The following is a 12,680-nucleotide window of genomic DNA, read 5'->3' as shown; positions in this document are numbered from 1 at the left end:
CCAGCGGTGGCTCCTCTGGATATACCACGTTTAAAACAGCTGCTCTGATTTCTTTTTGCTCCTCGCTGGAGAAATGGGTGTAGGAAGAGTGCAGGAGCTCTGAGGAGATAGCAACACATTACTGCATCGAGACGTGTGGGGTTTTTTTTGTTGTTGCAGCGATAAGTTTGGCTGCTGCTGGCTGTGGTTAACGCTAATAGTTGAGCCTTTACCATAATAAGGGCTGTTATTCACATACTGATGTCGTCTGACTGCCTGCTGACCCTGGCCGCTCAACTGACTCCTGCCTTGCTCAGGCGAGGAAGAGGATGGTGCTTGGAGAGCCTGCAGGGGAAAAAAAGCAAACCCAGACACACAAAACTAAATACAAAACCCCAACCAAACAAAAAACCCAACATTTCTCTTTCTGGGAACAAGGGGGGGTGAAATGAGTCCTGTTGCTTCATCCCTTCCCGCTGTAATTTGCTGGACTTTGTGCAGCACTGGTGTGCTGAAGAAAATCGAATTAGAGTTATGTGTCGCTTTGCCAGTTAGCAAGTTCCTAGGAAATGCAGAAAAGGGGGCTTGACTCCTGCCAGGCATGGGAAATAGGATGACAGCTGGAGTGCAAGGGAGGCTGGCACTCGGGTTTAAACCAGACGCTTGTGTAGGATCAGCTTGTCTGCAGAGAGCTCCGGTAAGTCAGCACAAGCCTGGGGCATCTGCCACCGATGGGCTGCACAGTGTCCGATGTGGGGAGAGTGACTTTTGCATGGTCCATCTTCCCACTTCAGCTGCACGCAGAGAGGACGTGGTCTCTGGTTATATCTATTTTAGTGCTGTGTCTCTGACAGCTGGGCTGAGCCTGGCTTTCAGGCGTGGGCTCAGAAGGACCAGGTTTTAAAACGCAGTAAGGATGCTGAGAGTGATTTTTCCAAAGCACCCACTGTTAAATCAGAGGCTGAAGTGGAGCTGAGGGCCTGTTTGTTCCTATGTCCTAAAGCTTTGGTTAAAAGAACATTTACCAGAGACTCATTCCTGTGCTTGTGACACTTTTCTTGCAGGGGAAGAAAATGGGGTAGGAAGAACCACTTGGCCCACTGAGGCAGGGCTGGTGGGCTTTGTTTTTCAGTTCAGGCCCAAGTTTCTGTTTAAATTTACACTTCTGGCATGTTACAGGTGTTTGAGCGTTGGATCAGTGTTATTGCCTTGTGCCTAAAGCGAGGACTCGGTGTTTTGCACTGCCTTAAGTTCATTTTCTTCTCCCCGCTAAAGCTCTGTTGAAGTTTATGCCAGCAACCCGTTCGCAGAGCTGACCCAAAGTCTGAACTTTGGCAGGAAGAGCGCTGAAAAATTAAAAAACAAACCCAAAAAGGTAAAAAAGAGCTGACTCCCTATCAACTTCAGCTGCAGTCGCTTCTGTTTTGGTGGCTGCGCTAACGCTGCAAGCCAAAAAGGTCAATGTTGTCAATTAGCTGGCTTAACCTCATTTCCCCTCCAACTTTTTTAGAGAAGGCTGAAACATTCTTGCTCCTCGCATTGATGTTGAGAGGAGTATGGGTGCTGCTAGCTCATGTTTCTGGGATGCCATGCATAGGGGATGTAACTTTTCTCTATTCCTGTCTATTTTGGGCTGTGTCTGAGGATTTAACTGCTCCGTGGTGGCTCATTCAGCTCTTGGTTGCAGATTCGCTTTGCACGGTATCCACAGGGTTAACCTTAACACAAGGAGAGCGGTTGCAGGCATAGGTTTTCAATTGTGCAAGATGTTTTTATGTGCCAGGTGCTTGATGCCCCGTAAAAACTGCAGAGATGCTTTGGTTCCGCAGTCCCCCTGAAATCAAACCCCACTCCAACCCACACGTGCAGGCGGCCTCTGCAGGGAGGAGTTCGATGGGATTTGTAGTGTGTCCAAAGGGTTTAAAAATAACCTGAAAAGGATGTGAAGTTGCACAAGGCGTCCAAAGCCAAATTCCACCCCCCGCTGTTGCTGTGTGAGCGAGTTGAGTAGGTCAGGAGCCAAAACATCAGGGTAATGGGTTTCTCATTTAATAGACAAGTTGTATGTGTGCAGGTTTCGTTATAAGGATCTGATAGAGTAGATGGTAACATCACCTCGATTGCAGATATGTGACTGATCCACTAATGGGTTGGTGGAACTTGGTTTATCAGCCTTTTTTTTTTTTCAGACAGTAAAACTCCAAACTGTGCAAAAATCAACCCCAATGGGAACGTAACTTTGCGATTGGTAAACGCTGCCCTCTGCAAATCGATTTATTTCCTCCGGTTCTGCAAAACTTCTTTTACTCTCTGTGGTCAGAGTTAAAAGTGGGTCTGCAACCCTTGCTGGGAGCTGGCAGTGTGTAATTAGGACTCAGGTGATAACGATATTTCTAATGAAGCTGGTGACTTGCTGAAGGGCAGGGTGGTGATGCTGGGCATCCCAGGTGAGGCGGGATGCTGCCCCCCCTCCCGCTTCCATTTTTTCTGGTGCTTGATTTGTTGCTGCCTGGCATAAAGAGGATTTTTTCGTGCACGTTCAGCGTAGAAATCCTGACACCCGGGGGACAGATGGACCCCGCGTGTTCTGCGCTTCCCATGCGGACCCTGAGGCCAGCTGTGAGACAGGCATGTCGCTTCCATCGGCCTCTGCGTGGGCGGCATCCCAGGGGGGGATTTTGATCTGGCAAGAGCTTTTCCCTCCGTGCAGGGCTTGGGTCAGGGCTGAAGCAAGAGTTTTTTAAAATTGCAATGCAGGCAAATAAGGGAGTTTGCATTTAAAGCGAGTCTTCTGCAAATGCACACCCTCCTCTGCGGTGGCTCGCTGCACTGAGGTGGCAAAGTGCTTTACGAGTCTGAAAGCATCTTCATTACAGTTTTAGGATGGGATCCTTTATCCTTTCCCATCTTGTTTCCAGCTATACCTTTGCTTCTGGGTCTTTATATACGTGCACAGAATAGAGTCAGAGCAAGATCAGCCCGCTCAAGGGAGCCAGTTTGCTGAGCTGGTTGGAGATAAGTGCACAAAGACTTGGAACATCTCCTCTTCCAAAAAGGAAAGTTTAATCCGTTATCCTTGCACCTCTCTCACACTCCAGGTTGGTCCCTGCAGCTGTGTCACCTGCTGCGTGACTCAGTTTCCCTGCCGCTGTTAACACACCAGTTTTGTTGGTGCTTTGCATGGTCACATTTCGCAGGTGGGATGAAAGCAGCAGCGCAACAGCAGCATTTCCCTCTCTGCTTCCAGATGTTCCTTCCTCTACATCGCTTGTACTGGAAGAACATTTACTTGTGCTCACCGGGACAGGCTGTGTACACACACAGTGTTTGCCTGGAAGCCCAGCAAAGCCCGGGCAAAGGAGACAAGCACTGAAAAGTGATTTTAGGGATGCAGAGAATCCACATCCAGCATCTTTCTGACGGCTTTTGCAAAAGGTGAGAGCTCGGCTGTGGATTGCTCTGTGTGGGCATGAATCACCAGCCAACAAGGGCGAGACTTAATAAATCTGAGGGCTTTGGGCTCTGGGCTCCTGTGGCATTTTCGATGCTGATTGCCTGTGGAGGAGGTGAGAATTTGAACTGAAAAAGAGCAATTACCTTTCTATGCGCTCCCAAAATGCCCATTAGTGTGGTATCCAGCGAGGATGGGGGAATGAGAGTTCCCCAGGAGGGAGGGGTCTGCTGCTTCCCCCCCCCCCTCCATTTTAGTGTCAACTTCTGTCTGCTTTGGGGACAAAGCTGTGAAAAAAGGTGAAAAGAGGGCAACTCCATAGACCTTTCCTTCAGGGATACACCAGCTGAAGCACATCCCAAACTTACACCAGGGAGCAGAATGAGATTTCCAAGAAAAAAAGAAGCAAAGTCCCCATTCCTTCCACTTTTTCCTCACAAACTCCCCCAAAAGCATGTAACAAGTGTGTAATTACAGCGTTGTGACACGAAGGGGCCGCTAATTTGCCGTGTAATCACAACGTGCCACGCTTGGATAGGCCTTATAAAATAAGGGATAACACAGTCTTATGCTGGAATGTTGTGCCTGAGCTCTCGAAAGCAGTGATTGCATCCTCCTGGATGGGTCCTATGGGGTGGCTGAGGTTTGGGGACAGTTGGGACAGGGTTTAGGGTGCAAAGCTTGTGCTGTGGTTGGACTTTGGGATGATAGTTTGATGCTGGAGGCAAAATAGAAGATGGCTCAGTGTTCTTCACCAGCTGCTGTTTTGGTGAGACCAGACACTCAGGTGTGAGTAAGACCAGACTTGTGTCTGAAGAAGGTTTAGGGGGGTGTAAATTTACAGATCTGTCATCCCAAATGGCTCGTTTGGGTTGTAGTACCAGTATCAGGTGGGGTTTTGAGGAAGAAAGACAAGCAAAGAACGTATTTTCCTTTTTGCGCTCTCAGCTGGTCCTTGCGCGGGCACAAGGCGAGCAAATTAAGTGATTTAAGGGAGCAAATGTCATTGCTGTCCCCAAATGGATCCAAAAGATGGAGCTGCTGCTGTCTTTCAGGTTTACAAATAAGACCTGTGCTGGGTGGGATGGTACTGGGGAATTGATGTGAAAATGGAAGAGATGATCTGTCTTGAGCATTAAAACACCAAGGGCTGACGACTCTTTGCACTGTGAGTTTGGGGATCCCGTGGAAATCAGGGTCGTCCCCATGGGTGCAGGATTGTGCCTCGTAGGTCGAGACCTGACTCCCCAGGTTTGAAGCTTGTCCAAATCAGCAGAACTCCACCAAAGCCGGGGCTAAATGCTCTGATCCAGCATAAAACCTCATCACTGCAGAAGCCAGTGGGACAAATCTGTAGCTGATATAAACTGTACAGCTGTCTCACAGCCAAAAATTGGGCCTGCATTCCCCTTTTTTTGTTTTAAATCCACGACATAGTTATGCATCTCAGCCTTTTTGTTCCTCTTCCGTGACTAAGCTGCTCGCTGCCTGCTTCTTTTTTTTTTGCCTTCATTGTATAGTTTATAATCTTCCAACTAGATACAGAAAACAAAGTTGTTTGCAGCGCTGGCCAAGAAGGCTCTGGTTTCCCTGGCACGGAGCCATGCTTACATCTCCAGTCAAAATACTGCTGGTCAAACAATAAATATTTATTGATTCTCCTACAAGCTCCTACATTTTTCCCAGGTGCAGTGGAATTTGGTTGGGGGGAGCACTTGATTGTGAGATGGCTCCAGAGATAACGTGGTCTTGGATGCAAAGGTGAGCCCGGCGAAGCTGGGTTTAGTCCTGCACGTCCAGCCGATAAAGCTGCTCTTATCCCCGGGTTTGTGGATTTGTGCCTGTGACTGCTGCAGGTTTTGGTGTAATTATGTGAGAATGTGCAAATCCACAAGTCGCTTTACGTGCCGGAATATCTCCTTGGATCCAGGAGGATGCACAGTTTGGTGTCAGGTTCAGAGAGGTGGTTTCGGTTTGTAATTTGGTTAAAAGGCTCAGCCTGCGTATCTGGAATCTGGGAGCACGGGACATTAACAGGCTGCAAATGTTTGCATGCAAAGCCTGAGCTTCTGCAGGGCCGCGTGTGTCCAGGCGAAGGCAAAACTCTTGGCGCTTGCGTTTAAAAGTGCTCTAAGTTCTGTTCCCTCCTCCGATGTGATGGGAGGATTGTTAAGCCTCGGATGGGGGGCAAACCCCGAGTTTTCCACGTTGCTCTCTTATTCCTTTTCCCCAGCTACACGTTCAGAGCTTGTTAATGAACAAAATGCCTTTTTTTTTCGTTTTAACACACGGAGGGGATTTTAAATTGGCTCCACATGGATTATGTACGTTGTCGCACTTTCCCGGAGGGTGATGGCATGAGTAGGAATGCGGGGTTGATGAAAGAAGCCAGACACTGAGTCAGACACGGAGCGGCTCCCCTCCCCATGCCCCCCATCTCATTTCAAATATTTGACGTGATTCCAAGGCATTCTTCAGATGGCTGGTGGGGAGCGTTGAGGCCAGTGGGACTTCTTTTAAAAATGCAACATGCTTTTGGGGCCTCTGACCCCAAAAGGTGTTGAAGAAAGGCTTGGTGAGAGCAGTTTTTGGGGAAACTGAGGCACGGTGTCCCCGTGATGCTGCAGCAGGGAGGTGGGAGCATCCCCAGCCCGCTGAGGGTTGTGTGTCCTCTTGGTGGCTGGAATTTCCACTGGGATGAGACAAAACTGCTGACTAAGGAAAAGCTGCCACCGGTGTAACCAGTAGAGCCCCCAAACTGGAGCCGAACACTGGGAAGCGCTTTGGGGTTTCTTTTCTGTTGCTTTTAAACCCCCCACTATCCATCACAATAATCAAAATGTGGCTTTTTGACCCACATGACAGTGTTTTGTTTTGTAGGTGTCTGCATGTGTTTGTGCAAAACCACTTCATTTTGGTCAGTGTTCTGGAAGCAGCAAGTTTCTGTTATTTAGTTTCGAGAAAATGTTTACCAAAACCTGAACCATCAGAAGATGCAACTTGCAAAAGCTGAGTCCTCCTGGCTTTTTCCACTGCAAAATTAAAAAAAGATGTAGTGGAACACGTGAAATTTGGGTCATTTTATTCTTCTTTTTTACACGTTGTTGTCAGAGGCGGTTTTAAAATGCAATGTGAAGCGCTTTCTCTTTTAAAATGCTCAAGGTGTGTTACCCAACTTGCTTCGTGTCTTCAGACCCGTATCATGAGGTCAGTAAATGAAATTTCTCCTCGTTTGCAGCCAGAAATGGGGAAAAACTGATTTATTGAATTCCCAGCATCGGCTGCAGGCAGCAGATGAGCCGGGCAGGTTGGTACCAGCATCGGGGCTCCCCATTCCACACCCTGACCCCGCAACGATTCCTGGCCCCATCCTTTCGATGGGATGCATACAAGTTTGGGCTTCAGGCTGTCCCCGGTTCTGGGGGCTGGGAGAGTTTCATTTTGCAGCGTTGGCAGCGGTGTTTTGGAGCTGTCACGGTAGCCGTGGCCCCGGTGGGCTGGTTTAGTCACTGGGGGCTGGTTTTAAGCAGCTCCAGATTTGAAGCTGGCTCTAACGTTTGCAACTTGAAAGGCTCCGGTTGTTGCGCCTGTTTTGCCTTCGAGCTGGATGATGTTGCTGAGCTCTGAGCTGCTGAGGCCATATGGATTCTATAGAGTGACCTGGCTGCCCGTCGGTCCCGTTTAAGGAGGGAATGGGGCTTAGTCCTGGGCTAGCCTAGCCTAGCCCTTGCTGCTAGCCCATGCCATTTAGCATCATTTAGAGCTGCCTCATTCTTGGCTTCCCCAGTTTGCTGGCTGCCGATTCCAAGCACCCATTGAAAGCTGAAGTTAGACCTAAAAAAAATTGAAGATAAATTTAAAAAATAGAAGGAAGAAAGAAGGAAGAAAGCTCAAGAAAAAAAGCCAAGGGGAGGGACAGTGCGCCTTTAAACAGCTGTGTGTAACTGCGCTGCCTAATCCGGTGACTAATTCGGTGCGTTGCAAAGCGCGGCTGCCAAACCAGCCTGCGTCCCCAGCCCAAGGCTCGAGGAGTCATCGTGTCCCCTCCCTCCCTTCATCCCGGGCGCCGTTCCCCCCCTTCCCTCCACCGCTCCCCATGGCAATTTATTTACTCATCTGGAGGGCACAGCCCCGGCGGTCTCTTGACTCAGCAGTCCTGGGCTGATGGGAGCCACGGGAGCAAATTCCAGGCAAAGAAATAATCTCATGACTTGTCTCGGAAAAGATTGCTCCCAAAAGATCCCCTTGGGGTCACGGAGCGCTCGGCAGAGCCCGGACCAGGCTCCCCCCATGTTCCTACCAGGGGACTTGGACTTTTCTCTCTTGGAAAACCTAGGATGGATTTGGAGATGGGAACCCCAGAGCCAGTGTTCCCTGTGCCCCGGGCATAGGAGTGTGTGGAGCTGGAGCTGCCTTGCCAGGGCAGGGAGCCCAGAGTGTGGGGTTGTGTTGATTTTTGGGTCGTTCCTCCTTTTTTCTTCCCCCATTTCCCAGGGAGGGGTTTAAACCTTTCCTTTCACCCCTAGGCAATTTCAGTCCTTGTGTTAGTGCTTTTGCTTAGACCTTCAGCAGGTCTGGCACAGGGGATGACTTACAAATCATATTTATGCTCTTTTTTTTTTGCCTGTTGGCTTTTTGTCATCCTACGTGTCTCTCTCTTTTTTTTTTCCCCCACCTCCTCCCAACCCAGAGTCACTCGAGCCCCTTCTTCTTCTGAAGGCGCTTTGGGAGGTCTGGTCCCATGCCCAGTGCTGGGAATGGGGTGGGATCAGACCAGGTTGGGAAACACGGATCTTTGCAAACCTGCCTTTTTCTGCGGGTGGGCAATGGGGAGGCTCGTACCCCTCCAAGCCACCCATCCAGGGCTCTGCCGAAGCTTCCCCGAGCTTATTACGGCTGCCGGAGGATTCCCGGAGCTCCTGGCAAGGGCTCCCGGCTCCCGAGTCGCCAAACGACACCCCCTCCTCCATTTACGTCTCCTCCTAATAGCCTCTTGGCCCGAGCAGCCGAATTCAATCAACCCTTTCACCATCTGCTCCCAGGCACTTCTGCCGGGGCCGGCTCGGGGCCAGCGAGGCTGTAATTCCTTAATAGCTTCCGGATGCTGCGCTCGGGGTGGATGTGAGGGCTGCGGGCGTCTCAGCCTCTCTCTCCCCCCCATCCAACCTTCGCTTGTGATTTCCAAGCTCGAGTTTCTCCTCTGGGCAAATCAAAGCACCTCCTGATTTATCCCTTCGCTCTCTCGTGACATAATCCCCGTCCTGGATGGCCCTTGGCTCTGGGATGGGGATGACTGAAGCTGATGGGGCAGCCCAGCTCAGCTTTGGCTGCTTTTCCCAGCTCACTCCCACCTTCCTCATCTTCCCAGGGCTTAATTTGGCTTAATTTCTTTGTGGTGAGAAGTTTCCTAGAAGTAGGAGCTGGAAAACAAGACCTTCCCAGGGCAGCTGGGAAAACCATTGCTCTAGTGCATGGTGGCACTTGGTAATCAGGGAGTTGCGTGGTATAGCCCAAAACGGGCAAAGCCTGAAATAAATAATACCCAGAGAACTGTTCCTAGGATTACTCTGGTTTTAATTTGAGGTGCAAGGGACTGGTGTGTGTATTAGTGAGGCACAGAGGGAGGAAAAGATGCCTTCAGGTAGGAGGGCTCAGGGCAGTTGCAAGTGGCAGTAAATCCAGTGATGCAAAGGAGTAAATCCATATGTAGCGCAGGGGAATTAGAGGTATGTGGATCGTTACGCTACCTGCCATCTCTTGGCAGCCGCTGGCAGAGTCAACTATTTGCTCTAAAGGTTTATAAATAATTTTCTTGATTAAAATGATTGATTATCCTCGGTCTGATATTATTTAGTCAGAGCAAACAGTGCTGAGATTTACCAGCCGCGCTCTGACCTCCCAACCCTGATCTGTTTGCAAAAAAGCCTGGGCAATAATTTGTTTGATTTCGAAGCTAAATACCCTAATCTCTCCTCTTCTCCTTCGCTAACTGCAGAGACAGCTTGGCCTGATAAGGGAGAATAGACCTGGTGGCAGAAAGGGATGATGTGGTGAGATGGGGACCTGGTGGCCACCAGGTGAGACAGGGTAAAGCTCTAGGGCTCCTTTTTCTCCTCCGCATGTACTCGCTGGGAAGAGCTGAGACACACCTTGATGTACAGAGAAAGTAAAAGATGCTCTCAAAAGCTGAACATTAGAAGGAAAGCTTTTTCTGGGTAAGGCAGCAGCGGCAATCCCTCTGCGATCCTCGGGGGATGCGATCCGCTGCAACTTGCCCCCTGGCGTTGAGCAATCGGCTGCGGTTCCTCGCCAGCTCGGCTGCACGGCTGGCGTCGCCCCAGGGGGAAGGGTTGGCCGGGGAGGCTGCGGAGGTTGGGGAGGGACGGGCGGCAGGAATCTGCAGCTGCGGAGCGGTGTGGCAAGATTCGCCCCCATAACCTGCCGCCCCAGGGCAGCGTGCGTGCTTGGGGAGGTGACCCGTGGCTGCCGAGCCTCCCTTCTTCGTCATCAGCTTCTGCATCACTGGCTTGGTGCTCTCTGCATCACGTGGAGGTGTTCTGGGCTTGGGGAGCGCCATAGGAATATCCACGGGGACCGTCTGCTTGCGACTGGTGGGCGCTTTAATTGTGTGGGTACCACCAGCAGGGCCAGCCGTTCCAGCTTTGACAAGTGTTTTTGGTTTATGAACGAGGGAGCTGGTGAGTGGAGGAGAGTGGCTTTGATGTGGAGGAAGCTTCAACATCATCTGAGCTTGATGGCACTTCAGGCTGTGTCCTGCCGTGGGGTACCCTCGTGTCTGATTGAGTCAGCCCGGGGCGAGGGCTAAAGCTCAGACACAGATATCAGTTTATGCAGGACTTGCGCTGAAAATTCAAGTGAAGGTTGGGGAATTCCTTGGGACGGCTGGATCGGAGGAGTTTGGCGTGTCTAATTCCTTCCTGGGGCAAGGAAAATTAAAACCCTTTGTTAGGACCAGTGGAGGGGTTGGGATCTCTTTGTGGAGTGACGACAGAGCCCAACGTGTCTCCAGGTTCCTTGGCTGCAAGGGGACAGCCTGTGCCAAGAGACCTCAGCCTTCCCTTTTCACACACTTCCCATCCTGACAGCGTTTTCCTTGTGCAGCGTTCTGCCAACTAACCTCGACTGGCCTTGCAAAATCTCTCCCTTTTCTGGGAGATTGTCATGCGTGGTTTGGCAGCCTTGTCCTTCCTCAGAGCAAGGAGGTGTTGGAGATGAATCCCCATTAAGTGTCTCTTCTTATCCCTAGATGATGAAGGAGAGGGAAATTATTATTTGGAAGAGAGAGAGTGAGGGCTTGTTTATGTAGAAAGATGCTCAATGTGAAGTGCTCAGGTGTGATTACAGTTTTACTTTTGCACCCGAGGATAAATCGAGGTCAGGGTACTGTGATGCATCCTTCTCTAGGGACAGATCCTCCAGTCACATCACTTCTTCATCGAAGGTGCCAGAAATGGCATCATCAGCCCGAGATTTGGAGTGAGAACAGCAGAAATCCTGGTTTTAACCCGCCTGCAAAGCCACGGATGCTCTCGAGGACGGTGGGAAGCGAGTGGGTGTGGAGAACCTGGACCGCTCCGGGTTGCTGGAGCCCAGCGTGGCTTTGCTTTGGGAGGGCTCAGCCCGCGGTTTTGTGTTTTCGCGGCTCTGGAAACCTCCGGCACGGTGAAGCTGGCACGACTGGCCTTGCAGGGCGCCCAGCGAGGAATTTCAAGAGGCTTCTGGTCCCAGGCATGAGCCATTCCAATACCTCGGGCAACCTTCCAAGAAGCAAATGAATATCTAGTTGTTTGTTCGGTGGGGATTGCTGGGGTTTTTGTAGTTTTTTTTTTTTCCTTTTTTCTCATTGCTGTTGAGCAATTTGAGCTTCGCTGCTGCGTCTCGAGGTGTGAGGAGCTGGGGTTTAGCTGCTTGTTTGCAGAGGAGCATCTCCCAGGCGTGACCTGGACTTGCTATTTACACTTGACCTTCTTTCAGTCGGGGCTGGGTGTCCATTACAGGCTTTGCTGAGCCCACCCCATGCCTGTGTGCCTGTGCACGGGGATTAGAGCTCTTTAGCAGCACGGTTAGCGAGGATTAAAGAGAATTATCGCAGGCAAAGCGTGTCTCACAGGTTTGTTGGTGTCCTCCCAGCCCTCCTGAGGAAGGATGGAAGGTAAAACAAGCCTTAAAGTGAGATGCTAATCCTGTCTTGAGAGGGGACAACCCAGCTTGTGTGATGCTCGACTGGGAAAGCAGGAGGGTGATGAGCGATAAGGGTCTACCAGCTGCAAAAAGAGGCTTCGACTTCCCAACCAAGAGCTATTTGGGCACGTGGAGGTTGTTCCTCGCTGCAACTCCTGGTGCAGAGTGCTGACCTATGAGTTCAGCTTCCGCGCGAGTTTTACATGGGTTTAATTAAACCCGGACTCTGTCGTCAGGCCAGCGCGTTCGGAAAGGGCCTGCGTGAGTTTTTAATTGTGATGGTGTTGCTTCTAAAGCTGTTTTTGAAACAGCTTTTATGGAGAGGACTTGTATCAAGGTAACATTGATGCTGGAGCTAAACCCTTCTGGACCCGTTGCCTCGTCTTGGTGGAAAAATCTTTTTGCTGACTTGGCTGCTTTGCGCAGTTTTGATGAGTGTTGTTAAACCATGGCCACGTTCCCCAACCTCAGAGGTGGCCACATCTCCCCGGTGCTTCTTTTTATCCGTCTGTGCTTCTTCCAGCAGCCGAGATGGGGGGACAGAGCAAAACCCTCCACTGAGGGAAGCCCCGCTTTGAATTGCCATGAGAAGACGAACTGTACGTCCCGTCCCTGCTAACGCCGGGGGAACTTTCCCGTAATCGCAGCCAGCGTTGACTCAAGCCCTGTGGTTTTGCTTAGCTTGGGTCCAGGGGTTTCTCTCGTGCTTTTTTTCCCTTCCTCACCCCCGCAAAAGGCGGGGAGGACGGAGCGAGCTGCCCGCCGGGCTGCTGCCTCCCTGCAAACTCCTGGGACTGCAGGGGATGCCGCTTTCCCAGGATCTCCATCCAACACCCACGTTATATAAAGCCAGGAGAGGGAGCAGAAAGGAGCCTGAAGGAAAGCAGCAGGCAGGCGTGGAGGACAAATCTTGTGAGTTTTGTACCATCACAATTGTAAGTGAAGCATCCTTTTAGCAGCCAGCACTGCTGCCTGGTTCCTCACCAGCTTCAGGATACCCAGGGTGGACATAAACCCAGTTTTCCTCATGGATCCCTCTGAGCATCCT

The 12,680-nt window shown here is 50.7% G+C and overlaps 1 protein-coding gene across 5 annotated transcripts in view; it reads left to right on the top strand.

The window, feature by feature from the left end:
* The window catches only part of ETS1 (ETS proto-oncogene 1, transcription factor), a 62,567-nt gene that overhangs the window by 25,223 nt on the left and 24,664 nt on the right, over positions 1-12,680 (top strand). The window lies entirely within an intron of this gene.

The sequence above is a fragment of the Columba livia genome, chromosome 24, assembly GCF_036013475.1.
Source record: "Columba livia isolate bColLiv1 breed racing homer chromosome 24, bColLiv1.pat.W.v2, whole genome shotgun sequence".
Taxonomy (NCBI): Eukaryota; Metazoa; Chordata; class Aves; order Columbiformes; family Columbidae; genus Columba; species Columba livia.
Note: the sequence above shows the minus strand (reverse complement) of the source record. Positions and strands in the feature narration are given on the sequence as shown.